We start from the raw sequence: 25680 nt of genomic DNA, 5'->3' as shown, positions 1-25680 counted from the left end.
TTACAGTGGGACATTTATTTTTGTTCTGAATAAAAAAAATAGTTACCCTCTAACAAAAAGTTTTCAGGTCATAGTTGACTCTCAGGCTATGTCCATATTAGTATATTAAGCAGCACGCATTCCTGGGCCCTGATACACAATCATCTGTGCTATTGAATAGTTAAAACGTTCCATTATGCAGTGCTGGCTGGTGTTAACTAGCAGGCTTCCAAACAATTCCCAGGCACTGTTGTTTGGGAGTCAATACAGGGTATTCAGCTGCCAATGAGCAGGTTGGATATGGCTACCCTGTTTTGATGGGTGAGGGAATTTAACTGTACGGTCATGCTGTTCCATGCCAGTTGGCCTCAGGGCCAGAAATAGTCCCAAGCACATTTATTTTACCAGTACAGACATAGCCTTTGGTTGTGACCACTTATTTAAGTGTGTGTAAACAGGTAATTAGGATTGCACAATTGTTGCTTGGATTTTGTATGCCAGATCTTTAAAAGAGGATGGGTGCTCAGCACCCAATGTGCACCTTTTTTTAAAAAAAAAAAAAAACAAAACCAAGAAGCAGTAATTGTGTGTAATAAACACTTGAAAACCTGGCTCCAGGGGTCTGTGTAAGGCTGGCAGAATTCAATAGGAGTAAGGAGTTGAGTTTGCCATTTCCATGGCAGTTTGGGTTGGGGCTTTTTGTTTGTTTGGTTTATCTTTATTGTAGTTTCTGAAATTTGTGGCTTATTGTGGCTGGCCAGATGGATGTGAGAGTAAAGAAAACTGGCTACTCAACATTTTTCAGAGAAAAAATTGCCAAGCTAGAAAGTGGAATCCTTGAGAGTCCAGGAGGGAAAAAGAACAGGAATAGTTAAAAATGGAAGCCTGGGGCTATGGGAGCATCATGAGCTCTGGCTGCTGGAGAGCTGGTCCACAGCACTAGAATCATGGCAGCAAGTGATTTAAACTGATTATTTAAATAGTGTTAATTAGAAACTTAGTTCTTTTCCACTGAGGATCAAAATAGAATGTTTTTCTATTATGAAAATACATATTTTTCATATTTCTACAGCTTTTTACATTACTTACTGCCCTTTAATTCATATTAGTTTAATAGCAAGGAATATTTCAAATGCAACTTGATGTGTTTTAACATGTTGTCTCTTGATCAGCCTGGTTACTTGGGGACTGCATTCCTCAAACTCTTTCCTGCTGTGCTGGTCATTCAGCACAATCCCAGGACTAGGATAAATCCTGGATTACAGTGAGTTTCTGTCAGACTCGTGACCCTGCTTGTAGATGCAGACATTCCAGTTGGGCCTTTGAGCCCTCCTATTGGGAATCACAGCGTTAGAATACAATTTTTAGTTCCAGTTGGCTCTAGTTTAGGTGTGCAGATGAGGTTGAGGGTTTTCTGATCCAGTTTATTTGTTTGCAAAGTGAATATAATGCTAGTTAATTAATCCTGGAAAAGAATTTTATTCTGTACATAGATCCTTTTATTCCCTCCTTGTAGGATTTCAGAACCTCTTGAAAATGTCACAAATAGTTCGCAGAGGTCACTTTATCTCCTGCTGAAGTACAGCCAGCTTTGGAACGATCTGTGGCAAATATTTAACATTCCAGAACAACAATTTAGGCTAGGAAGTGGAAAGGAAAGCCTTGTTCAATTGAAACTAGAGGGAGATTTCAGATAGGCGTGATGTAAGTACCTTATTTGTGCTTTGATTAATTACAGCTACCTCCCTGAGGTAGTCATAAGCTTGGTCACCTTTTATAAACAGTCATAAGAGGAAAGGAACTATAGAAAGGGGATTTCAGAATCATCCTTTGCAAACACTATCAGATAAGAAGGCAGTGTTTTGGGTTTTATTTTCAAAACATCCCATGTGTAAATGAGTAATGCAACGTTCAACCTCTTGAGCAAGTGGCCATGTACATAACAAGCTGTTTACTCAAGATACTTCCATCAAACACAATCAGGTTGCCTAACTAAGTTTGCAAGCAAATGTTACAAGACCTCCATTGCAACAGGTACTGACTGCAAAGGCCTCGCACAAAAGTCTAAGAAAGGATTAAAGCTAAATATGCCATGGATAGATAGTGAACATTGATGTACAGAAATGTTATCTCTGGGAAAACAGGACTGGTGACAGACGGACTGCTGGAAAATAAAGCCTGACAGGGAGCCAGCTAGTGTAATACTGGAGGGAAAACCTGCCAGTCAGGGGAAAGGTGAGAGAGGGAAAAGGTTTAGTGGGACATTTTGCCCTTTTCTGTGACTGATTAGATCCTTCACAGCACAAAGCCTGGAGCAGTTTGATTTGATTTGACTGCTCAAGGCAGTCTGGCCTGGAAGTACACGTTCTGCAAGAGCATGCACAATTTACTTTTAAAACTACATCTGATAAATGAAAGTCATGATATAATATACCAGTTTATCTCAAGAAAGCCATAAAGCAGAGCGGTAATCAGGAAAAGATTCATAACAAAATGCCAGGATGTAGATATATTATACTGAAACCAATTACTCTCCAGTAATGGAAGTCTAAGATACCTGCATATTAAACTTCTTGGTCTTGCCAGGTTTTGGAACAGGAGCTGTCAATTTCTGCTAGTCAGACATAATTTTCCAATTGCTGACACTTTAAGTAGAACATTTTGAAAATGTTAGTCAAATTTGCCTGTGCATTAGTAGGTCTATGTCCCCTGTCTTCTGCCAGACAGGAAAACCAACCCGTGCATCAGAGACTTGGAGCTGCGACGAAAGTCTCACAGGCCTGGCCAGTCCTGAGGTTCCAGTTCGAAGCTCTGACACATCCCCCTGCATCATTTCCCTCTAGACTCTTCCATGAAGTAGGCATCCCTAGGCCAATATTAAGATTGGCTATAAAATGGGGAACAGAGGAGAGGAGAAGGAAGAGGTGGAAGGATGGCAACTCTCCAAATCCTGGAAAACTCTGGAAAAAGTATCAAACAAACTGCTTGCAAGCCCAAGAGATGGGCAGCAGTCAACATGGATTTCTTAAAAGCAAGTAATATAAAACAGATCTTTCCTTTTATAGTAGGGTAAAAGGTTTAGCAGATGGGGACAAGGTAAGAGTCTTCCATCTTGATGTTTATCTTGATGTAGTCCCACATGACAGGCAAACACACTGTAGAATAAATCACTATGTAATGGCTAGAAAAATGGCTTGTGTTTGGAAAGCACAGTTAGTTTAACTACGAGTTAATCACCATCAGTATGGAAAACTGTAGCTGGTGGAGTTCTGTAAGGGTCTTCCCTGGGTCACCCTCTTCTGTAACAACCTGGGTGATGACAAAGCTGTATGTATGCTAGAAACCGTGGTCAGAATTAAAAAATTTAGGGTCAAGTTGCAGAAATGGGCTGAAAAAGGAAAAGTTCAGTGGTGCAGGTGCAAAATGCTACATGAGAGCAGGAATAGAGTAACTAGACCAGTTTGGGACAGGGAGCAATTGTTTAGCTGGCAGTTCTCTTTCGAGAAGACTCTAGGGTTATAGTAGATCACATGCTGAACATGAATCAGCTGTGTCATGGGATTGCAAAAAAGACAGACATTGTATTGGGTTCTGGTAAGAGGAATGCAGCTTGTGAGACAGATGAAGTCATCCTTCTGCTCTACTTATCATTGGGAAGGCCTTGGCTGGGTTATTATGTTGAGTCTGGGGCACTTCAGTAAAGATGTGGGTCAACTGGGGAGAGCCCAGAGGGGGGAAACAGGAATGATCAGAGTTCTGGAAAGAGTTACTTTGTCATGGTGAGACAGAAGAAATTGCGGTCAGCTTAGAGAAAACTGTAGGAGAACACAACAGCATTCTCCAAGTACAAAAGAGTACTTAATCTTTTTTAAATGTATAGTGCACTGTAAGAGTGGCTTAAATTGCATTAGAGAAGATTCAGATTAGCCACTGGAAAAAAAACAAACCCAAAACCAACCACCTTAATAATCAAAGATAATGAAAAACTAGAATCAATAGCAGAGCTTGAAGGACAAGCTAGGCAAACATAACAGGAATTACATAGGTATAGTTCATTGTTATTAAAGGATCTTGTTTGGAAAAAAGAAGGACGATTAGAGATTCTTCCCCTTCAGTTTACTTGAGAAGTTGGACAGCATATTTTAGGTAACGCTGTATCACAGCATCACATCGTAGCTGAGGTTGGAGGGCGCCTCTAGAGATGGCCTAGCTCAGCCCACTGCTCAAAGTGGGAGCAACTAGAGGTGGTGGCTCAGTGCCATGTCCAGTCATGTTTTAAATATCTCCAGGGATTTAGACTTCACAATGTCTCTGTGCAACCTGCTCCAGTGTTTGACCACCCTCATATTCATATTTTTTTAATTTAATGGAATTTGCTGCATTTTAATTTGTGCCCACTGCCTCCTGTTATGTCACTGAGTGCCACTGAGAAAAGTTTGGCTCCATCTTCTTAACTCCCCCATCAGGTGGTTATTCACATGGATGAGGTGCCCCTGAGCCTTCTCTTCTCCAGGCTGAACAATCCCAGTTCTCTCAGCCTCTCCTCATATGACAGATGCTCCAATCCCTTAGTCAACCTCATGACCTGTCTCTGGATTCACTTCAGTATGGCTAGTGCACCCAACACTGGGCATAATGTTCCAGATATGTCTCACTAGGGTTGAACAGTGGGGTAGGATCAACTCTTGATGACAGTCCATCATCCAGGTCATCAGTGAAGTTCTTGGAGTATTGGCCCCATTATCAAGCCCTGGGGTAGACCACTAAATGACTGGCCTCCAGCTGGATTTGTGTCAGTGACCACAACCTTTTAAACTCGGCAATTTAGCCAGTTGTCAGCCCACTTCACTATCTGTTATCTAGCCTGTACTTCATAGGTTCATCTATGAGGATTTTATGGGAGACACTGTCAAGAGCCTTGCTAAAGTCGAGATAAACAACATCCATTACTCTCATCCACCAAGCCAGGTATCTCATTGTAGAGGTCTGTTGGGTTGGTTAAGCACAATTTCCCCTTCACAAATCCACGCTGAATACTGCTAGCCACCTTCTTGCCTTCATATGTTTGGCAACGGTTTCCAGAATTATTTGCACCATCACCTTCCCAGGGACTGAAGTGAGGCTCACTAGGTTGTAGCTCCCCAGTTCCTCTATCTTGTCCTTGTTGAAGACAGCAGTAACATTTGCTTTATTCCAGTCCACAGGAGCCTCCCTGATCACTATGACCTTTCAAAGACAGCTAAAAGAGGCTTCACAGTGACATTGGCCACTTACCTCAGCACTTGTGGGTGCATACCATCAGGTCTCATGGACTTCTGTATGTTCACTTTAAATTCCCTAACTTGGTCCTCACCTACCAATGAGGTAAGTATTCCATGCTCCAGACTTTCCTGCTGATCTCAGGTCCCTGGGATTCCTGAAGGCAGGTCTTACCAGTAAAGAGTGAGGTGAGGAGGACATGAAGTATCTTGGCTCTTTCCATGCTCTTTTCACCAGGTCTCCCACCCCATTCAGCACCACACCTACATTTTCCTTAGTCTTCCTTTTGCTGCTGATATACCTATAGAAACCCTGAAGTCCAGGTTGTGGTCCTTTTCGCCCTGCTCCCTCCTTTCAGGATCCTTTCCTCTACCACCTTATGGTCCCTGCAGTCAAGACTGCCCCTGACCTTCATATCCCAGATCAGTCTTTCCTAGTTTGTAAGCATGAAGTCTGTCACTGAATAAAGGTGTGTCAGTGTGTGGGGAAGAAAAAAATTGCCAGGTGGGAAGTTCAGTAATCAGATTAATTTCCTGACTGTGGTCTGAAAAAAAATAGAGAATTAGGGTATGGATCTCTTTATTTTCAGCCCATCTGTCTATCACACACATCTGCCACTGCATCAGAACAGGAGTTACCTCTGGATTCATTTTTCTGTCTGGCAGAAAAGCAGCTAAGGGTTGGGCAGGCGTCTGTGTTAGGCTTTTGAGTCCAGTCCACTACAGTCAATTTGACTCACCTTTCCCAAAATCCTCTATCCATCTGGACCAGGCAAAGAGAATTATTAGAAACTTCTGTTGGGGCTATGAAGGGAGATAAGGTGTCTGGTGAAGTGGTGAGGATGGGGATTGGAAAAGGCATGAGTAAGGGAGAAAAGGCAAAAAGAAGGTAAAAAGAAAAAAAAAAAAGCTGGACAAGAAAATTTTCCTGTGTGTAGAACATTACCCTGGGATCCCGAAGGCTGATTCAAGTCATCCCTCCAGCACTGACCTAGAATATACCTTCAGTTAAGTCCTGTAATTTCTTTGGGTTGTTCTACCCCCTGTCTCCAGCTGCAGAAGGTTGAAGGCAGGAGAGGAAAGAGGAAGGGTCTGGACGAGGAAGATCTGTCTGTGCCTCCATGCCACTAAGCCTGTGCACAGTAGTCACGCGTCTCCCATCACGTAAGGTTTGCAGTTATGCAGCTGTGTAGCTCTCTTCCCTGTCTGCCTCAACCAGATGTGTAAGCTTGTCTTGCTGTAGGAGCATTTCCTCATTCTTGTAATGAGCTTGTGACCTCAGGCCCCAGCTATCTTCTGGCTGAGCATTAGATTTCCACTGCAGAAGACCAGGTTTGGTCCATCTTCTCCATGCCTGGGAATGGTCTGAGTTCAATGCCGTGGTGGCCCTTCTTTTCCTGGCTTAGCAGAGAGGGAGGATCTTTGGGAGGCTGGAAATGAATGAGGTGAGTTAAAGGATATGGAGGTGACTCTGTCAGGGAAATACAATCGGTTGGTTTGTTTTTCCTGTTTCCAGGGAAATATTTTCTTTTCTCCTAGGGCAGATAGGAGAGGTTATTCCTCTGCACTGATAGCTGCACTTTACGTGAACTTGTCCAGTGTTTGTGATGGCTGCTCTGAGGTGTAGTCACAGGAATGGGAAGAAAAAAAAAAAAAAAAAAGACAGAATTCTCTTGTTCTGCAGATAAAACATGTAAAAGAAACCTGAATGAGATGTAAGGGAGAGGAGGATGGGCAAAATTATCACACTCCATAGTGAAATGGCACAGCCCCAAGAAGGGATATGGCTTACACTTACACAAACAGGCATCACCTTTTGCCCTTGCTTGAAGTGACTCAGCTGCAAATATCATCCGCAATTGATTGTTGCCCTGGAAAAACAAATGATTCAAACTTTGTAGAAGGGCACATGCAAGGCACTGGAGCCTGGCAACAGGACACAAGAGAGATCAGCAGCCTGCTTGCAAAAGATGTCTTTCTAAAGAGCACAACAGCCTTTGAAGCACACTTTAAGACACAGATTAGCACTACAGGCAGGTGGATAAAACCTGGCTCTCCCCAAAGTTAATGAAAGTATTGCCACTGGCTAACTTCCTGAGGAACAGGCTGGGAACTGTACTGCAGCCTCTAAACTGGGATTACATGCACTGCACCAGTGCTTGCTGGCCTTGGCATGTGAATAAACAGCAGGAACAAGCTTCTATGCAATGAGCAATGGAGAAATATTTACCTCCCTGAAAAGTCAATATTTTAGCACAAACACGATTGGGAGAGTTTATGAAGGTATTTTGTTTGTAAGCAAACTTCAAAGCTTTTTATGAGTTAGTTTTTTAGCTACTATTATTTACATTTTTTAATGGTGAAACAGTTCCCAGAAGACTGAATGAGGTGAGTTTATGGCTCCAGTGAACTGAAGGAGTGACACACAGCACTTCAGTGCCAGCTGTGCAGTGGGAGTGAGAGTGCTAGGATGCTGGGCCAAGCTGTTTCCCAAGGAGATGTTCAAAGTGATGTCCTCAGCTTGGGTTTCTGGCTCCTGCTAAGTGATGTGATGTGCAAATACCCTGCAGATTAAAGACAGCTATCCAGTGCTCCCCACTTCTGAAAACTGTGCAGACTGACTCAAAGTTTAGTTGACTGTTTTTTTTAATCCAGTCCGATCCAAGTCCTTCAGGGTATTCCTATAAGAGAATACTTTTTGGTGCCCAGAGAGCTATTTTAAGGTTCCCAATCTTTCTGTCAAACAAATGGAGGGACTCAAGAAGGGTCACCTTGGACACAGAAGAAATGAGGCCAGGCCACCCAACTTTAGTAGAAAGTGTCCCTACAGCTGAGAGAGACATCACCCTAAGCTCTCCATAGCCCCCGAGTTTACACAGTAATTCAGCATTATTACCTCTTTCCATTGACAGTACAGGGAGCTGAGGTAACCGGTTTCCCAGCTTAGCAAAGTACCAAAAGCTGGGTGATGAAGTGGCTAACCCGATGCTACTTGGCAAGCCAAAGGATGGAGTCTTATCCCCCAGCCTTCTTTGTGCCTTGCTGTTCAGACTCCCTGCTTACCTCTGTAAAACTGCTTAGAGACAAACATTAAGTGCTTCTCCCTCTGACTTCCTTACCCAAACCTCTCACTTTAGTCTTGAAATGCTGTAAGAAAATGGATCCAGACATGTGCTTTGAACAAAGCCTTGTGGCTCTAAATAGACAGTTTAAATAAAAGATGAGGTGCAAAACTGAAAGGTCATGGAAAGATCATTAACCATGCAGAACTGTAGAGTCTGCAGTTTTTCTCCTACCTCACAAATTATTTGCTTCCTGCTAGATGACTTTAAGCATAAATGTGATATTAGTATGGCCTTCCTGAGCACCTCTGTCCCATAGATTCCAGAGGAAAAAAAATATGCTGTGATTTGCATTGCTTTACTGCATACAAAAAGAAGATCTATTCCTCACATGTAGTGCTTCAGAGCTGCACCACTTAAAATTGTCCTGATAACTGTCTAAGCAAATCCCAGCTGTACAGCTGTTGCTGCTGCTGTTGCTATACCCTGCCCTGTGGATGGCTAACATGACAAAGAAGCCAGGGTTTCCTGGAGTATCTCAGTGGTTAGGATGCTGGCAGATGACTCAGGCACAGAGGGGTTTAATTTTGCTTCTATTCAGTGACCTTGCATAAATCATTTCCCACCCTCTGAAAGTGCTTTGAAAATGATGGCTGACAAGTGGTATATAAGAGCTTGTGTTTTAGCAGGGCCTGGTAGTCATTTCAACACAGCCATTTTGTAATCAGGGAGACAATGGTTTATACTGGTGCCAATGTATTTCATTAGGGCCCTCCAGTACTATGTGGTTCCCAGTGGTACAGCTCACTGCTGTGCCATGAACACCTCAGCTCTCTTTCCTACTGCCCTGAGCTCCCCATCCCTGTGTTGCTTGGTGAGAGTGATGACTCCAGCTTTAAAGGAAAACTAATATGGTTGGTGGGCAAGCACAGTTTTTGATTTCCCTGATTAAAGGAAAATGTGCAGCATGGGAGGATGGCAGACAGTTAGAGAAAGGGAGTATGAAGATGGATTTCAGGTGAAAGCTTTCTGACAATGAGATTTGAAGCAAGAAGCTCATGCAACAAGGACCCAAACCACATGGAAATTCCAGGCTTGCTTCCGAGTGTTGAATCAGTGGGAACCCTTCTTGGGAGCAGAGTGGGAAGAAGCAGTTGACACTCAGAGGAGTCCCTGTGTGTTGGGCAATGGATGTCTCAGTGAATGTCTACTCCTTACCTGAGCTTTCCTGTGTGCAGAGAAAACCCAGTATCTTGTACTTTCTTCAGCTGCCTCAGGTTTTGATAACTTCTGGACACTTATTGCCATGAACTGGGTGTCCATGATTGTATTCTGGGAAAAAGAGAGCTCTGTCGGGTTATTACATTGAGAATCAGGTGGGGGACAAGAAAGATTTAATCTTTCCTTTCTGTCACTTCATCTCACATGTGGCAGTATTTTCACATTAAACTGTCCAGATGTTTCTTAATCTGAATCCCTCCCTGTCACCCTTCCTGTTCTTCTTGGTCTTCTCTTTTTTCTTCTGCAATCCTGAGGCTATGGTGTTTGGGTTTTTTTGAAGACTTGTTCAGATGAAGGGGCTTGCTTGCAGAAGTCTGGTTGTAGATAGAAAAACATGACCTCTGAATGATTGTGTCTGTACGGCACCGTTGTATTGAGTGCTAGCTGACTACAGAAAACACGGATCATTAATTACCAATTGAATGCTGCTCTCTGTTCTAGAAGAAAGGGCAGTTTTCAAGTAGAAAGCTGTCTATATGCAAATCACCACCTCTGTTGGAATTAGAGACCAGATTGAATGGGTAGAGGGGACATCTCTCTGAAGGACATCTCCCTCTCAGTGTCAGGAGACACAGAGAGCTGAGTAAGAAGAATGTTGACCTGCTACATCTGTTGTCTCTGTTCTGTGAAGAATAAGCAAATAGGCGTTTTGGAGCTAAGTTACACCAATGTCCTTACCTAACACCATGTTGCATCACATTGCTAGAAAGGACAGGAAACACTAGAAAAGAGACTTTTTTCCCATGTCCTACCTACCTCTTTCACACCTGAATGCTCTCTGCTATTGCTCATTGTTTTAGACAGGTTCCTGAGATCCGTGGGCTATGCTTTTTGCACTGCTGCCTAAGCATGCACTCTGAAAGGCTGTGATCTAATCTTGTAAATTGTTCTGAAACACTACTCGTGTGAAAGGTGCCCAGCCTGACATGATGGCCCTAAGAATCTCTTTTCAGTGTTTGCATTTCAGCTCAATGCTCTGCCCTGACTGCATCTCTCTGAGTGCTCCTTTTCATAACACCTAGGGAGGCCTAACAGGTATATCAGGGTTACAGGTGAAGGATCTTCTAATGTGTTGAGTATATGTGCTTGATTGCTATATTCTTGTTTTTCTACAAAACCTGTGTGTCTCTTTGCATCGTCTACCATGTAGCCCTGAAGAAGGAACTATTGGCTCAGTGAGGTACGAGTTGTATTTAACCTACTGGGAAGCCAACACTTCTTTTGCTTGTGCTGAGCACCTTGAGCTTTGACATCCCATTTCTATGCCAGGATGAAGAATTACGACGGATCCCAGGATGAGAAAGCAAAGAAAAGATCCGGCAGCCTCAGCAGGACTGCAGTGAGATTCAAGCAGATGTTAGATCATTGACACCTGCTGTGATAAGGGACCCAAATCTGGCTTATGTACCACATATTATTGTACAAGTTGACCCAGGTACATCCACTTGTTTTTCAATTCTATGTTGTATGCCTGCCTTGCTGCAACTGCGAGCAGTACTCCTTCAGGCTTGACTTCTATAAAGCAGTTTGCCATTTGGGTTTCCTTCACTGTGCATGACAAACTTTATGGCAAGAACTTTCTGAAGGCCTGCATTAGAGCTTCTACACACACAAGTGATATTCCACCCCAGTCCCAGCAAATGGGCATTTTGAGACAGTGCAGTCCAAAAGCCTTGTTTTCTGGTGTGCTAAATGCACAGAGAACTACCAAGTTCAGCTAGACTTCAGATGACCTGGTAAGAAACCAGGAACAACTCCAGCCCAGTATGCAGTGTTGAGACTGAACTTTCACACCAGTGTAACTCCATGGATATGTAACAGCACAGATTTGAGCTAATATGGGAGTGAACAAGAATCCAGAGTTCTTGTGACAAAGGTGCCCCTGTCCTGATGGCCTGGGCCTGTGGGCTACCCTGTGTATTCCTCACGTTAGGGAGCAGCTCTTGCACCAAACAACACCCATGGGTTCAACGGGTCTAGCAGCAGTTGTAGTTTTTTTGCCAATATAGGAAAAGGGCTCATCATTTGGCCCTACAGATTCTACTCTGCAAGTTTTTTAAGGGTAGCTGTGAATACTGAAAAAAGCCCTTGTCCCTTTGCAGACCCCCAGGTCTCTTCTCTGTCTATGTTTGCAGTTGTGGGGTGGAAATGTAGGGCTTGGGTCAGGAAAGCCCCCAAGGCATGGGGAACAAGGGTCCCGTGTGCGGACCGGGGCTCAGTGGATGAGTTCTGGCAGCTTGCTTATGTGTGAAAGGGCTAAACCCCACAAGCTTATGTGTGCTCTGAGCCATCCTTCAAGTCATCCTCATCAGGGTGCTGCTGAGCTGACACGTGCTAGGCTGCAAGCACAGCAAAAAGTACATGGCTGGGCCCAGACACAAACGGAGAAAGAATTGGAGAAATAATTGGACAGCACTGGTAGAAAATGGGTGGAAAATCCTATGTTCCTTCATACCTTCCAGCCATGCCTTAGCTGCTCAGTTTAAAAGTAAAGGAAAATATCAGCTTGGCAAAATAAAAAAAGTCTCTACCGATTTGTCTCCCTTTTTTTGCTGAGTTTGCACATTTCACTTCTACAGGGGGAATAACAGCTGCAATCTTTCCTCATCACAATTGCAAAGAAATGATCATCCCCTTTCGCTGCATTTCCTAACTCCCCCAGTTCCTCTTTCAGGTTTATGCCTTTTCTGTATGAAGTTCTCTTGGCGGCGTGGAAATTAATTGAGATGAGTGTGACTAAGAGGGGAAGACCCAATAATGTCAGGATTTCAGTAGTAGCTCCTGAGTTGCGTAAGTACTATTTTTACAGCGATTGCAGACAATCTCATGAATCATTGCAAGTGTACACAGCTAAACACAGGCTGTTTCTTCCCAAAGGCTGGGCCTGAGTGGTTGAGGCTTGTACATCCACAGTGCAGGGGTGCTAATAATAACCACTGCATTTACACAGCACTGTGATCTGGTGTCACTCACGAACATGATGGGGCCTGATCTACAGAGGTGTAACACAGCGCTCACTGAAACAAATCTCCTGCAAACAAATACCAATTCCTGTAGCCTCCTTGGACTTCCTGCAAATACCTCACTCCCGCAGACCATCAAAAATTTCTCTGCCAGGAGTCCAGAGGCAAAAACATGTCCAAATCCTCACCTACTGTATTACTCCTTTCCTTCCTTTGTCTGTACATTATTTCAGTGTCTTCCCTTTGCCTTTGAGGCCAGCTGTAACCCTCAAAGGCCCCTATTTGAGGCAACTTCTGTACTCCGCATACCGTCTGTCCAATTTTTCTGCAGAGACATTTGAACTTTCTTCCATCTGCATGTCTTGCCATCTGTAACAGGAACTTCTTCCTGAGCTGAGGTCATTGTTCAGTGCCCATCTGTGGAATTATGAGCCTAGGTTGCTTCTTTGGAGAGAATTATAAAAGAAAAAGACAGAGAAAGAGCTACCCTCTTCACTACATGACAGCATTAATCCTTGTTAAATTCCTCTGTAATCTTTATTTCTATTGCTGCTTGCTTGCCTCTGCTCTGCACTCTTTTTTTACTTCTTTCAATCTGAGGAAGAGGAAAGTTTCATCCTGGTGTGCTTTTTCATTGACACTGACCTTCAGATGGCATATATAATTTTGGGAGAGGCAATATTAATCAGAGCGGCTGCATGAGTATCTCTAATGCTTCATGGAGAAGGCTTCCTGTGCTTCCAGTCTCGGCTCCTCTTGGGCCTCTTGTTCCTGTGGCCGCATTACATTACCCTTACTTACCGCACTGTAGTCTCCGTTCTGTCTACACTGACAGGATGCATCATGGCAATTTGATGACTGCAGTGCATTACGGAGACGGACTCCAGCCAGGGAGTCTAGCTCATGCAGCAAGAAGCAGGCGTGAGGCTAGTAAATGATGGAGACTGGGAAGCAGAAATTTCATTAGCTGGGACAGACAAGTACAGAGACAGATGAGAGACTCACTTTCATGCAAAGGCTATGCTTGGTTCCTTTCGTATTACTGTAAGAGCTGTGCAGGCACTAATGGGGTCAGGGAACCATAAAATACAGGGTCAGAAGAGACTGTGTGTCCGGCTGAGAGGTGGGAAACAGTGACTCAGTGGTGAGGGACAGAGGAATGTCATTCTTGTGCCATTTATATGGCTGCTAGACCATAGCTCAGGAGATGAGATTGCTTGGAGTCAGTTTTACAACGTCGCTGACCTCCAGGCATTTGTGAAGCATAAGGGTGTATGCTCAGAACATTGCAGATTGAGAACGTGTTTCCATCGAGATGCATATTTACAGTTTGCTGTTGCTCTTAAACCGGATCGGTTTCCTGTTTTTCATCTGGCAGTTCTGCCTTTGGATGGCCAAGTGTGCTGCTCCTCTTTCACTGCCCATTTGCCTTTGTGCTGAAGAGCAGCAGAAGGACACACTCTGAAGATCCTTAAATCTAAAGGTTAAAGTAGGTTGCAAATTGCTCCTCCTAACCCTGTTATTAGGATTAACAGAGAGAGTTACCCATAAATCATGACATTGTTGGTTCTTTTTTCCTACAGAAGATGTATAGCTGTATTTACAGAGTTTAAGAGGTTGTGAAGTCACTGCAGGCGTGCTTCCCCAGCCAGAAGCAAAAGATGCTTGAATGTAAATTGGAGTAGGATATTTTATTGCTAATAATGCATCTATTTGTAAAAACACTGTACAACAACATTGTAAAATATTCTGCTTTTAAGAAGCACATGCATAGCCACAGGGAACATGAAGTATTTTATATCTAGGTATGAGGTAGAAATACGGTAACAATGCAATAGAGATGTGCATGTATGTTTACTACAATATGTAACTGTACCAGTCTCAAAGCATTGGAAGTGTGATTAAAACATGGGCTTCTGGGTTAAAGGGCTGGGGCTCTGAGACTATCTGGGCATTGATATGTATTGATACAGTGTCTGATATGATATGTACACTCAATAAAATTTCCCCAGCTGTGAGCCTTCCACTCGCCTCTGACCATCTGCACATTTGCTTGAATTGCTCTCATTTCTGTAATTCTGAAGAAACCTCAAGATTTTAAATTCCATGAAAAGGGAGGTTGCAAGCCTCCCCTCCAACTCTTTTTTCTGTGCCTTGCTGTGTCTGAAAGCTGGGCCATACGTTACATAAAGGCTGCTGAGTAATAGGATGGAAAAACTTGGATGTTTTTTAGTGCTTTTTAGAAATAAGTGTCTCAAATGCCCAGTGAATAAATTTCTTGAACTTGCTGCTCTAACGAATCCCCAAAATACTAAAGATGGTGAAGATGTGAGGAAAACTAAACCTTAATTCTAATGTGCATCAACATTCAGGGCATATTCCTTCTTGGATCCCTGATAAATTAGCTAGTTAGCTACCCTTTATCTTAATCTTACCTAATAGGAATTATAGCAGCCTGGGCCCTGTAGGGACTGAGGATTTGTGGTAGGAGCTACACAAGGACAAAACTGTGGAAACCAAAGACACAGCAAAGTAATTAAAAGTAATCTGCTCCCATTCCTTCTCCAAAGCAGCCAACCCATGGCACAGCCTGGGAAGGAGAGGCAAGTGGCCTGTGCCTGAGAGGGGCTGGCTGAAGATGAAGCTGGGCGCTCCTGGGGGGAGATGGCAGCCTGCGGGCCCCAAGGGTTTCTACACTGGAGCTGGGCCAGTTCACCAGGATTAAAACCTTGATACCTTCAAAATGGTGTCAGGGGGTCACTGAGGAGTGGAGGCCACTGGTGCCTGTTCCCGGGGCGAGTGGGGTGCTGCTGCAGAGCGGGGCGGGTGCCGGTGGGGAGGGAGAGCTGTCTGGCATGGCGGGTGAATCACCCACACTCGCCCTTTGTTGTCCCACCTGGCCGCCGGCCAAGGCACTCAGCCATTTTCTCTGAGGTGATCCAACGAGATTGCAGTGCAAGGAGGGCAGGCCACCTGCCAGGAGCCGGAGATTTCTTTTTCTGTAAATGCTGGTCCTGGTTCCACTCCCAAGGGCAGGTGGCCACTTGGCCCCGCGGCTGTGTCACCACCCCACACGTGCCATCAGCACAGAGGGCCTGTCAAGTCTTGTGGGCCTGGTGCTGCCGGCCATCCTGGCCCTTGCCTTGCATCTGTGGCCTGTGCTGGCAGCAGGGTCCGATGGGGGGGGGCCAGCTGGCCCAAGCCTCAGCCCCAAAGCTGAGGAGGGTGCTGGCTGATGATTCCCACTGCCGCCATCCATCTTTTGGCCCAGCAATGCCCACTCCCTCCAAGCCTTAGCCCTCAGTACACCTCTCCTTCATTGCCTGTTGCGTCCTGGGGCTCCAGAAAGTGCCCAGTTATAGAGCTGGGGTTGCAGTCGTGTCCATCTGACCCTGGAAACATTTACCACTGTCCTTTCTCCCTGAAAATATGCAAACAATAACCCATACTGCAATCCAATCTGCTTCTCTCATCAAGATAGCTGCACATCCCAGCTCTTATTAATCACACCGCCCGCAGCCATTCGCCTAGGTGGCTGCTGTGTACACAGAGGGTGAGCTCCCTCCTCCTCCTCCCCATACCACTCGCACTGATGTCACGCTGGGCTGCTCCTGCACGCAGTGAAGTGCCTGCCTTGATGCACGGAAGGACTCTCAGCACCTGATGAAAGCACCCAGGGATTTGCTGGCTTTGTATGGCCCCTGTGTACTGCTCAAGGCAGAGACCCAGGCAGGCTGCCAACCATTCTGTCATGATCGTGCTGTGTTGCCTGCTGAGGAAATTGAAATTCAGCAAGAAAGCAGAGGTACAAGGCTGCAAACACTGGAGGACACACACAACCTCACGAGGTGAAGCCCAGTGCATTGCAATGCAGATTGGGTGGGAGAATTTGCCCTGTATCTTGCTCTAGTTTTTCACCCCAAACTATAAACACTTAAGGTGAATATTTCATTCTTCTGCAGTGAATGTGTTACAGACCAGATGCTCCCAGCGATGCACCATGATGCCTTTGGTGGGACAGGTGGGCACCAGGGGGGTCTGTGCTTCACATTGCACAGGGTGATGTTTTCTCCCTTATATGTCTTGTTGACATAAAAATGCTTTGGGGATGTTGAGAAGAGAAAAAACTCTTTGCTTACATGACCCACAGTTACATTCTGTTTGCTGGGAAAACAATTTTTTCTTACTGGATGAAATCCATCTGCATGCCAAGGTGCAAGGGAGCATCTCACCATTTTGCTGAGCTGGCACCAAGAGGTGAATGACCTACTTGGTGAATATAAAAAAAAGGCTTTCTAAAATGCTGCTTATTGAGCTGTGGGACAGAATTTCTCTGAATTTAAGGTGAGCCTGTGGTACTGAAGATGTCAGGGACAATGATAGATAGATAGAAGTTCACAAAGTGAGAAAAAGCACAAGAGACAGTCATTTAATTTAATGTGTTTAATTTGTGGTGTGACAATGTATTTCATTACCCACAGACATAGTCCACATAGGTTAGAAATGCCCTGAGGACAAGATAAATCAGAACAGTGCTTGCTTAAATGTCATCTGTGGGGACATCCACAAAGTGAGGCAAATGGTAATTCCTGGGGAATGCAGCAAAAAGAAAAGTGTAAATTTCTCAAATACTGAGTGGTTTCTTAGTATCACTTCTCAACTGGTATCACTACTGTTAAGACAGCAAGGCACGAAGGTTAGTGGAGCAAACTTCAGTGGAAGACAACATTGAAATGCCTTGAGTCAGTGCTGAAAAGTTCATTTGTCCTTATTGATGTGCACTGCCAGGACTCTGCTGTGGTGTGCTCTACCATACCTCCTCCTACTTGAATGTGAAATAGTAGGTTTCAACAAGCAGCTTCTTTCTTCATGGGACATTGCTGCATTTCAGCTGCTTTATATCACTATGTACTCTGGAATTTCTGAAATGTGCTGGGGGACAGGTGATGACTGCTTGGAGCTGATTATGGATGGGCAGGAAGAGAGCCGCTCTTTATGTTCAGCTTAGCTTCTGGGACACTTCTGGGTATGGGGAAGTAGCAGGCTTGCCTTTTTCCTGAAGGGCCCTTACAAGCATCAAGCAGCAGGTCGCCTTCCCATGACACATCCTAAGACAGGTTACAACAGGGTTTGTTGGTTATGTCACACATGTGATGTGGTGTGGTAACACAGCGTGACAGCAAGATGAAATGCAAGACCCTGTGTCAAAGAGCTTGCTTTCAAAACGCACCCTGCTCCTTACCATCCCATGGTGCAAAAACCTTTTCACTCAGATGTCACATGCTCGCTTGTTGGTCTGCCCCACTGTTAGGATTGAAACTCTAAAGCTTGTTTGCCATGGCTGAGCAGGAGCTGAGGAGAGATCAAAAAGGCATATGGAGAAGACACTGTGGTTTTGCTATTCCCCTCCTCTCCTACACTTGTGTTACTTTAAGAAGAAAAGAAGTGCATTAGCAGCTCTGAATATGTTGCTGAGCATTTCTGAACACTCTGCTGGTCCCAATGCTGTTGCTCCAAATTCACTGAATTTTTACAGGAAACACAGGTCAAAGTCTAGTGCTTATGAAAAAAATGCTCCTAAGTCCCCCAGGGAGTATAGCACAAGTTATTTTCACCGTGCTGCTCGATGGCCCTCAGCTCTGTCCTGGAGGTATTTACCTGTGTGGGCAGGACTGTGGTGTTAATTATAATGCCCCAGGAAATAAGGTAATTGTATAATATGTTAAGGAATAGTACCCCTCAACCCAATAACCACTTTCCATTTCTTCTTGTTACCTTTTCCAGGCAGGATCCAGCACTTAACATTTGTGTCTAAAGTACAGAATATAATGATACCTTGAACTAATTGTCCTGCCTGACTACATGCATTTATATCCATGCATGTAATGGGTATAATAGTTTATTTACTTGTTTCTAATGACCTCATTTGCAGTCAGCTCCATTGCTTGCAAGGGTGATGTATGGAGACAACAATATCAATATTGCTTCTACATAAACATAGGCAGTGCTGAAAGTTTCTGAGCTGCTGTAAGTAGTACACCTATGGTCCTCATGATCTGGAAGGATGCAGATAGGCTTGAAGAAAGACTTAAATGTCTAATTGCTAACTTAGACCCTCAAAATATCTCTCTCATTTTTCATTTCTAGGCCCTGCCGTTTCTGCCAGGAATGTCTTCATTGCTTCATTACTTCTACATTTGCATCTCTGGATAACTTGATGGAGAAAGCAGGTCATGGTTTGATTCTTCGTTAATGATATTCACAAGGTAGGTGTACTTCTACCTGTCTTGCTGTGATGGTCCAATCTGACTCTGAAAACAGCATATGACACCAAATCCCCTCATTTCTGGAGAGGATGAGAGGCTTGGGGAGCACTTACAGCATGTGGGAGGCCAGGGCTCAGATCTGGTTTTGGCTGGTGATAGAGCACTGGGTTATGCATGCAAGTCCATGTCTGTTGGGACTTTGTGAATCATTATGAATGCCTCTGGATGGTGGGCTTCTGTTTTACATTAAAAAATATTATTTGGAGCAGGGACTGGAACGTGACTTTCCCAGATGTTGGTATTGGGCTCTTAGTATACCAGCCACTTAATTACAGTCATGATGAATTCACAGAACAACTTCAGCATTGGAGTCTCACCCGTAGAGAAGAGCAAGCCCAGACATTAAACAAACTAATCTACTACAAATTAGGAGGTACATCAAGCTAGCACGCAATAGGTTTTCACCAACAAAGCTCTGGCAGTCCCTAACATCTCTGCTTCTAGGCATGTCTGCTTTGTTTCTGCTTCAATTTTGCTTTGAGTAGAGGAGGGCCTACACCCCTACATGATCCACAGTCTCTCCTGCTTGTATTTGTCACCTAGGGCCTGAGCCAAAAGGCATCCCAGAGCACACATATCAGAACTTCCACCTAAAAGCTGCGTTCAGATATTCCTGTGGTTAAGATACTCAGACAGAATGTGGGACACATGGCCTCCATCCCTTTCTCTACCGAGGAGGTCTGAACCCACATCTCCCAGGTGGCTGTCCCAGTCAGCAGGTTATAAGATGTCTCAGGGTTGGACATTCTCCATCCTGTTGCCGTGTATGGTCCCTGAAGAATGGGGTATGTGTCTCTCGTGCCAGGGAGAGAGCCCCACTCCACAAGCAGTGGCCAGGGCACTGCCTGGAAGAAGGCTGAGGTTCCTGTGCCACTGTATTGTATGAGATCTCCCTGTTCTGGGAGGATGTGGACAAATTGCCTGGGCTGGATGTGAGTGTGGAGTAGGGCCTGACACATGGTGGCAGTGCAAAGCTGGCTCTGTGGCAGAGGGAGTCCCAGGCTGGGTGGGCTGCAAGGCTGGCGGTGGTGGGCTCCATGGACAGCTGCCCCTCTGGAGAAGACCTTGGCACACAGCTGCCTCAGGGCTGGAGATCATCTAGGAAGGATGGACTCTCAGGGAAGCCAAAGTAAGAGTGCAGGTGCCCTGGCGATGGCCAGGCTTCCTCAAGCCAACCTTTTAATAAGAGGGACTGGAATAAGAGGGTGGACCAAATTCCTGATGCACAGATTAGACTTGCTGATTTTCTTCTTTGTAAGCATACAGAGGACTTTCAGGTGTCTTGCTCCTGTTTTCCCATCAAACAGAAAAGTATGTGTGACTCCACATGCCTAAAGGCCTCTTGAGAGATCTCAAAGGTGACTAAGGAGGTTAATTTTACTTTCCTAGAGCCAGTTGTGGGTGGGAGGTCACACTGTAGTTTTACTTAATTAGCCACGAGGACCTCCAAGCTAACTGAGAAAAGTCATCAGAAGTCCTAAAGAGAGAATTCATCTGGGAAATGCACTGTGAAAGCACTTGTGTGATGTGGGCAATAAATGACCTTTTTGAGAGCAGGTGACATTGGTCTTTCTGCTACAGGGTCTGGCCTTTTCATGCTAAGGATACTTGGGAGCCACAGTCACCAGAGAGAAGCTGGGACATTTCACTGCTGTGACTTTCTGGGAAGATGCAGTCAGAACTGTCTAGGTGGGCAGTTAAGCTCTCTGTTTTCTGACAAAAGAGATAAGTAGGATGCTATATTTGCTGAAGAAGCAATTTCAGAATGTGTTGATTATAATGTGGGGTAGAGTGGTAGGGTAGTCCAAATCTTCGGTCAGGTTTGGTTACGGATGTCAAAAGCTTGTACAGAAGAAGGCTTATTTGGGAATATCTTAAACTTGGTGGGATGGAGGAATAAGGACTGGTGGTTTTTTTACACAAGACAGGGCTGAAAATAATAAAAATTAAATCTATGTAAAACTTTCTTGTTTGCCTTTTGAGTGGAAAAAGCTTATACTCCAGTATAACCACCAGGTTCTTTAACCACCAGGGAATCTGAGAAAATAACGAATTAGCAGCATGACAGAAGGTGGGTTGCTTTTTTAAAATGGGCTCAGTTTCTGCCTGACATGTAGGAAAATCCAAACCGAAATAGAAAGCTTCTGTGCTAGTGTGCCTGAGATTAGATGTTATGATATCAGTTCTGTAAGATGCGGAAATATGAAGGGAAATCTAGATCTAAACCAGAGTATATTAATCCCAGTGATGTCTGTAGTGGGAGAATCCATCATACTCTGACCTTTTCAAATCCTCTGAGACAATGGTCTCCCAGGAAACTTCCCCAAAATGCTCCCACCAGCACATTTCACAGTGGCCACTGACCAGCTACTAGGTATGTCCTTGGGAAAGTAGGGTTTTACGCTAGATTAAATCTGGCAGACTAAAGCTCCAGTCCTCTAAATTGCCTAATCCTCTCCATTTTACAATCTGAACAGGAAAACCAGAAATCTATGAAAACCAAGAGAAAAGCATCAACTGTATATTTTAAACCATAGCAGTATCTGGTTATCAGTTTTACAGTGGCTTGGATTTGACCTCCATGCAGAGAATTAGCTTCAACAGGCACCATTTGCATGGGTTTATTTTAGTCTGTATAATTTTATTATTCCTCCAACTATTGCAATCAAGGACATTAGCATAGAGGGAACACTTTGAAGAGGTTATTACTGAACATTCATAGTTTGCTTAAATCCTTAAAGCTACATGATCTTTCTCATGTAGCCATAGAGAGAACACTTTCATGAGTTTGGAGGCTTTTTCTTCTGGCTGTTTTTCATTTCCAAGGAAACAAATAAGAATTACTTTGAAGAGCTGATTAGCCTATGAGCTAATTTATGGATTTTTCATAGTCTAGTTCTTTTGAGCCTCTTTGCATGGAACTGATTTTTGTTTGGAGTAAGACTGTAGATTTTAGTCAATACAGACAGGACTTTTAAAGTAGCTTAGCACTGGCTGCAGTGTTCTCCTCAAGTTTAATGGGAAATTTGCTGCTAATTTTAATGAAAACAACAGCAAGAGATCTTGAAAATCTGATTTTTCCTGCTTGCTGAACCCTGTGTGCTCACATAGGAGATTTATTTAAAGATCTTTTTATGTAAGAACAGACCTTGTTTCAGCAACAGTAAGTTGGTACTAGGAGATCTGATGACAAAATCTAGGCAAGGATATTCAGGGAAAATGCTTTGCACCGAGCAGAGGGGAGAGGGAAGGGCGGTGGTGAGGCAATGCAGAAGTGCCCAAGGGCTCTTGTATGCGATGTGTCACAGCCTCTGCTCATGGTGCATTTCACAGGATTCTCAAATTTGCCACTCTGAGATATATTTGACTACACAGCATCTTTGAAAGACAGCTTGGACCAGACTTCCTATAAAATGCATTTGGAGAAAGCTTACTGGTGTTGTCTAGTGAATGTTGTACATACACTGGTGCAGCATTACTCTGGCACATGGGGGCTTTAAATGCAAGGCCATCCCATTCCTCTTGACCCAAAAATCTCAGAAATCTGAATCCAAGAACTATAACTGTATGATTAGGTGGCTTTCTTTAATTCTTTTGTCATCGTTGTTGCTGTTTCTTTTTTTGTTTTAATGAGAAAAGGCTAGCTTTGGAGCTTCACTCCAGGAACAACTCCTGACTAACAATCCTGGGAGCACGCAGGTGTGCCTTTCTGACATGAAATCAGGCATAAATGTCTCATTTTAAACATCTCACATTCAGTTCATTTCTGCTGAACATAGAGTTTCACCCATTAAAATCTCACCTGGGTCCCTGGCTCACTGCCTTGCCTTTGAGAACTTATTGCCTCCATGTTCAGCGTGTGAACATGGGGCTGTCCAAAAATAATTTTTCCCACCCAAATAATTACAAGAATCTGAACCTTAGAGGATATTTTAGACTTCCCCTTCCCTCCCTTTCCCCCCTGTTCCTTTCTTGTGGATACTAGCAAAGAAAACCATCAAGGACCCATTAGAGCAGAAAATCTGCACTGTTCTTTGTTCTTGATGTCTTGAGCCTTGTCATTTTAGTTTGATTGCTGTATGTAGAATATAGTAATCTAGAAAACTGTGTGTATAGCTCAGAGGCTGTGAGAAAAACAGTGACTGACCCACTGAAGGGCCATAAATGTGACTGCCACTGACACACTGGAAGGCCTTAAATAATTTGGTCCCCACTTTCTCATCTGAAAAATAGGGAAACTAATTATTTACTGACCTTGCAGGTCTGATGCAAGATGACCCTCTCCACTGTGCTCTATTCAGATAAAGCACTGTGGTCTGGCTGGCAGCTTGCTGCCTCATTGCAGCCCCAGGGTACTTTTACCCTCTTTTTCTCCTCTTGCATGTGGACAATTCTTTAAGGCTCTGACACAGGAGCTGCTGCTACTCTTTATTCCGGTGGCAGCATTTTGCCCTGCTGGCAATGATATTAGCTTTTTCATTTCGTTTATATTAACAGGCCCGGGAGAGGGAGTTTGTGTTCGCTTGCCTGACTAAAGGTAAGACAAAGGATCTGAAGTCTGTAAATGCTGAGGACCTCAAAAAATAAGAGAAAAGGGGAGAATAAATGCATGATTTTTAAGATGACAAAATGTGGTGCAAAGGAAACATCCTCCATGGTTTTTGATTCCCTTAATTATCCTGGTACATTGGAACCACAAACTATAATACAGAGAGTGAAGCAAAGTCAGCCAAACAGATAAATTGATGTTATGAATCCAGGACAGGATATGTCTGATTTTCCTTTGTAACTTAACTGATAGGGTTTTTTCTATTTATGGCTGAGCCGTTCCGTGATCTTACAGGAAATTGCTTCCTGTACATGCCATTCTTAATAGATTTTTAAATTCATGGCTGCTCTAGGAAAGTGGATTATAATACAACAGATTATGCATTTTTCCCCAGCTTTTAAGGAGCAGCCTTAATGATGGTTATTGTTGATGAGGGCATTACAGAGCATTCGTGTAGCAACCACCTTGAATAGCTTAGTGTTGAAAGCTTTAATTTTCCATTTAATAATAGTGAAACTAGTTAATACTAATTTTATACAATCACTTCCTAAGCTTCTTAGAAAGCATGCAGTCATGGATTTAGTCTGTGCCATGGGGGAATGCCATACATCATGAGGCTCAGAAAAACCCAGAGTTATTAGAGCTATGTGTAATATTTTACATCCCGCCTCAGATCCACTTTGTGAGGCCTCTGATTCATGGGCAATGATGACTTACCCGGAGATGGCTGCAATGATTCCTGCCGCCGGCTGTCTGCCCCACCTCTCTCTCGGAAGTTTTCATTTGCACTGTGAAGGTGGCTCAGCTGTTTGGGAGGCAGCTGTTGAGCCAGCATGGTTTGCAGACCAGTAATATTAACAGAAAAACTGGCACTGGCTTTGGCTCTCCTTAATACACCAAGATGTAATTTGCAGTAGTTCAATTACGTCCACACCAGCAGCTGAGCTGTCTCGAAGCAAGGGCAGGGCTTGGAGGCGAAGATGGGAACCCCTACAGCCATCTTCTGCCATCCCTATTCATCAGCCAGATACCCAGATCTGGGTTGGGGTTTGTAAACATGCATGGCGGTTCCTACATACATTTAAGCAAATCTTTTCTCACACAAACTTTCTACCTCACCTCACGAGACCCTGCAAGGGTCTATGGTGTCTTTGAATCCCATGGGGATTTCCATGGGGAGGAGGCAGTTCTGCCTCTGGGACAAGGACCCCTGTGGAGGGCTGGGGCCTTGGGAGGGATGAAATACGCTTTCTTGCACAGGGCTGGTGCAGGACCAAAGCCCTACATGTGTTTTGCTGAAACCTGCTTTTGAGGTTTCTGTGGTAACTTCTTCAAAAGCAAATGTCAGAGGGTAATATTGGGTTGGGGATTTCACAATTCACTCTTACCTAAGATGCCCAGCCAAGGGGCAGAGTCAATACTGTGTTATTTAACCAGCTTATGCGGGACATACCAGCCTGTTACTGGTTCACAGGAAAGCCTCCCCCTCCTGTGACTGTCTCATTGCGAGTGCCAATAATCAACACCCAAGACTGCCTTGCTGCTGAAAATCACTCACATTTTTTCCCCACAAGTCACTCACGGACTGACGATCTTTTGTGAACAGCTTGTGCTTTCTGCCTGTGTTTGGTCTCAACAGCAGGACAGAGCATTGCATTTGCCATCCAGTCAGACAATAACTCACAGCTGCTTTTAGAAAAAAAGGGGGGGAAAAGAGGAACAAAGCCCAGTTTTGAGGGCTTCAACAGCTCCTGCTTGTTATTGGAGCTTCGACAGCTCCTGTCCTTTTCATCTCTTCAGGTGTCATTGAGGGAGATTTTTTTAGAAGTGTGGTTGATGTCATAATTGTGTCCTTCAGAGCAAGGACTGAAAATTGTTTATGTGGGAGAACAGGACAGGGTCCTGCTTGGTTTTGGCAACAGTCCTGTCAGCCCCAATTACTGCCCTCCCCAGTGCATAGTCTGTTAGAGGGGCAGCAACCTCCTCCCATGGACGTGGAACCCACCTGAGACCCCCAGTGTCTCTGGACAGGGGCAGATCAGAGGAAGGAGGAGAGAGAGGTTCAGGGATAGGATGCCTAAGTCATTGGGTTGGGCTGAGAGAGGATGTGCAAGGAGAGAGGGGTGACTGGCAGAATAATAAAGCAGGGCTTTTCTGGGGCTGGTTGCTGAGAGTGGTGGGGGCTGCTCTAGTGTCAAGGCTGGGACTCAGGGAGATGTGGGGATGGAAAGAATGCAGTGGGAGGTTTAAATCATGGAGACT

General features: G+C 44.3%; 2 long non-coding RNA genes across 2 annotated transcripts in view; one reads left to right on the top strand and one right to left on the bottom strand.

Moving 5' to 3' along the window:
- The first annotated feature begins 5780 nt into the window (after positions 1 to 5780).
- LOC130146920 (uncharacterized) overlaps positions 5781 to 25680 on the top strand; it is a 53949-nt gene continuing 34049 nt past the window's right edge. The window contains exons 1-2 of the long non-coding RNA XR_008821046.1: positions 5781 to 6682; positions 18691 to 18809. This is a non-coding gene — a long non-coding RNA (uncharacterized LOC130146920). The remainder of the gene's footprint in view (positions 6683 to 18690; positions 18810 to 25680) is intronic.
- On the bottom strand, positions 16972 to 24295 carry LOC130146919 (uncharacterized). Its single transcript, XR_008821045.1, has 3 exons — positions 24136 to 24295; positions 17786 to 17895; positions 16972 to 17651 (listed from the first exon to the last, which is right to left on the bottom strand). It is a non-coding gene; the product is annotated as an uncharacterized LOC130146919 (long non-coding RNA).

This window comes from Falco biarmicus, chromosome 3 (assembly GCF_023638135.1).
Source record: "Falco biarmicus isolate bFalBia1 chromosome 3, bFalBia1.pri, whole genome shotgun sequence".
Classification (NCBI taxonomy): Eukaryota; Metazoa; Chordata; class Aves; order Falconiformes; family Falconidae; genus Falco; species Falco biarmicus.
The sequence above is the reverse complement of the archived record's forward strand: the minus strand, read 5'-3'. Positions and strand labels throughout refer to the sequence as shown.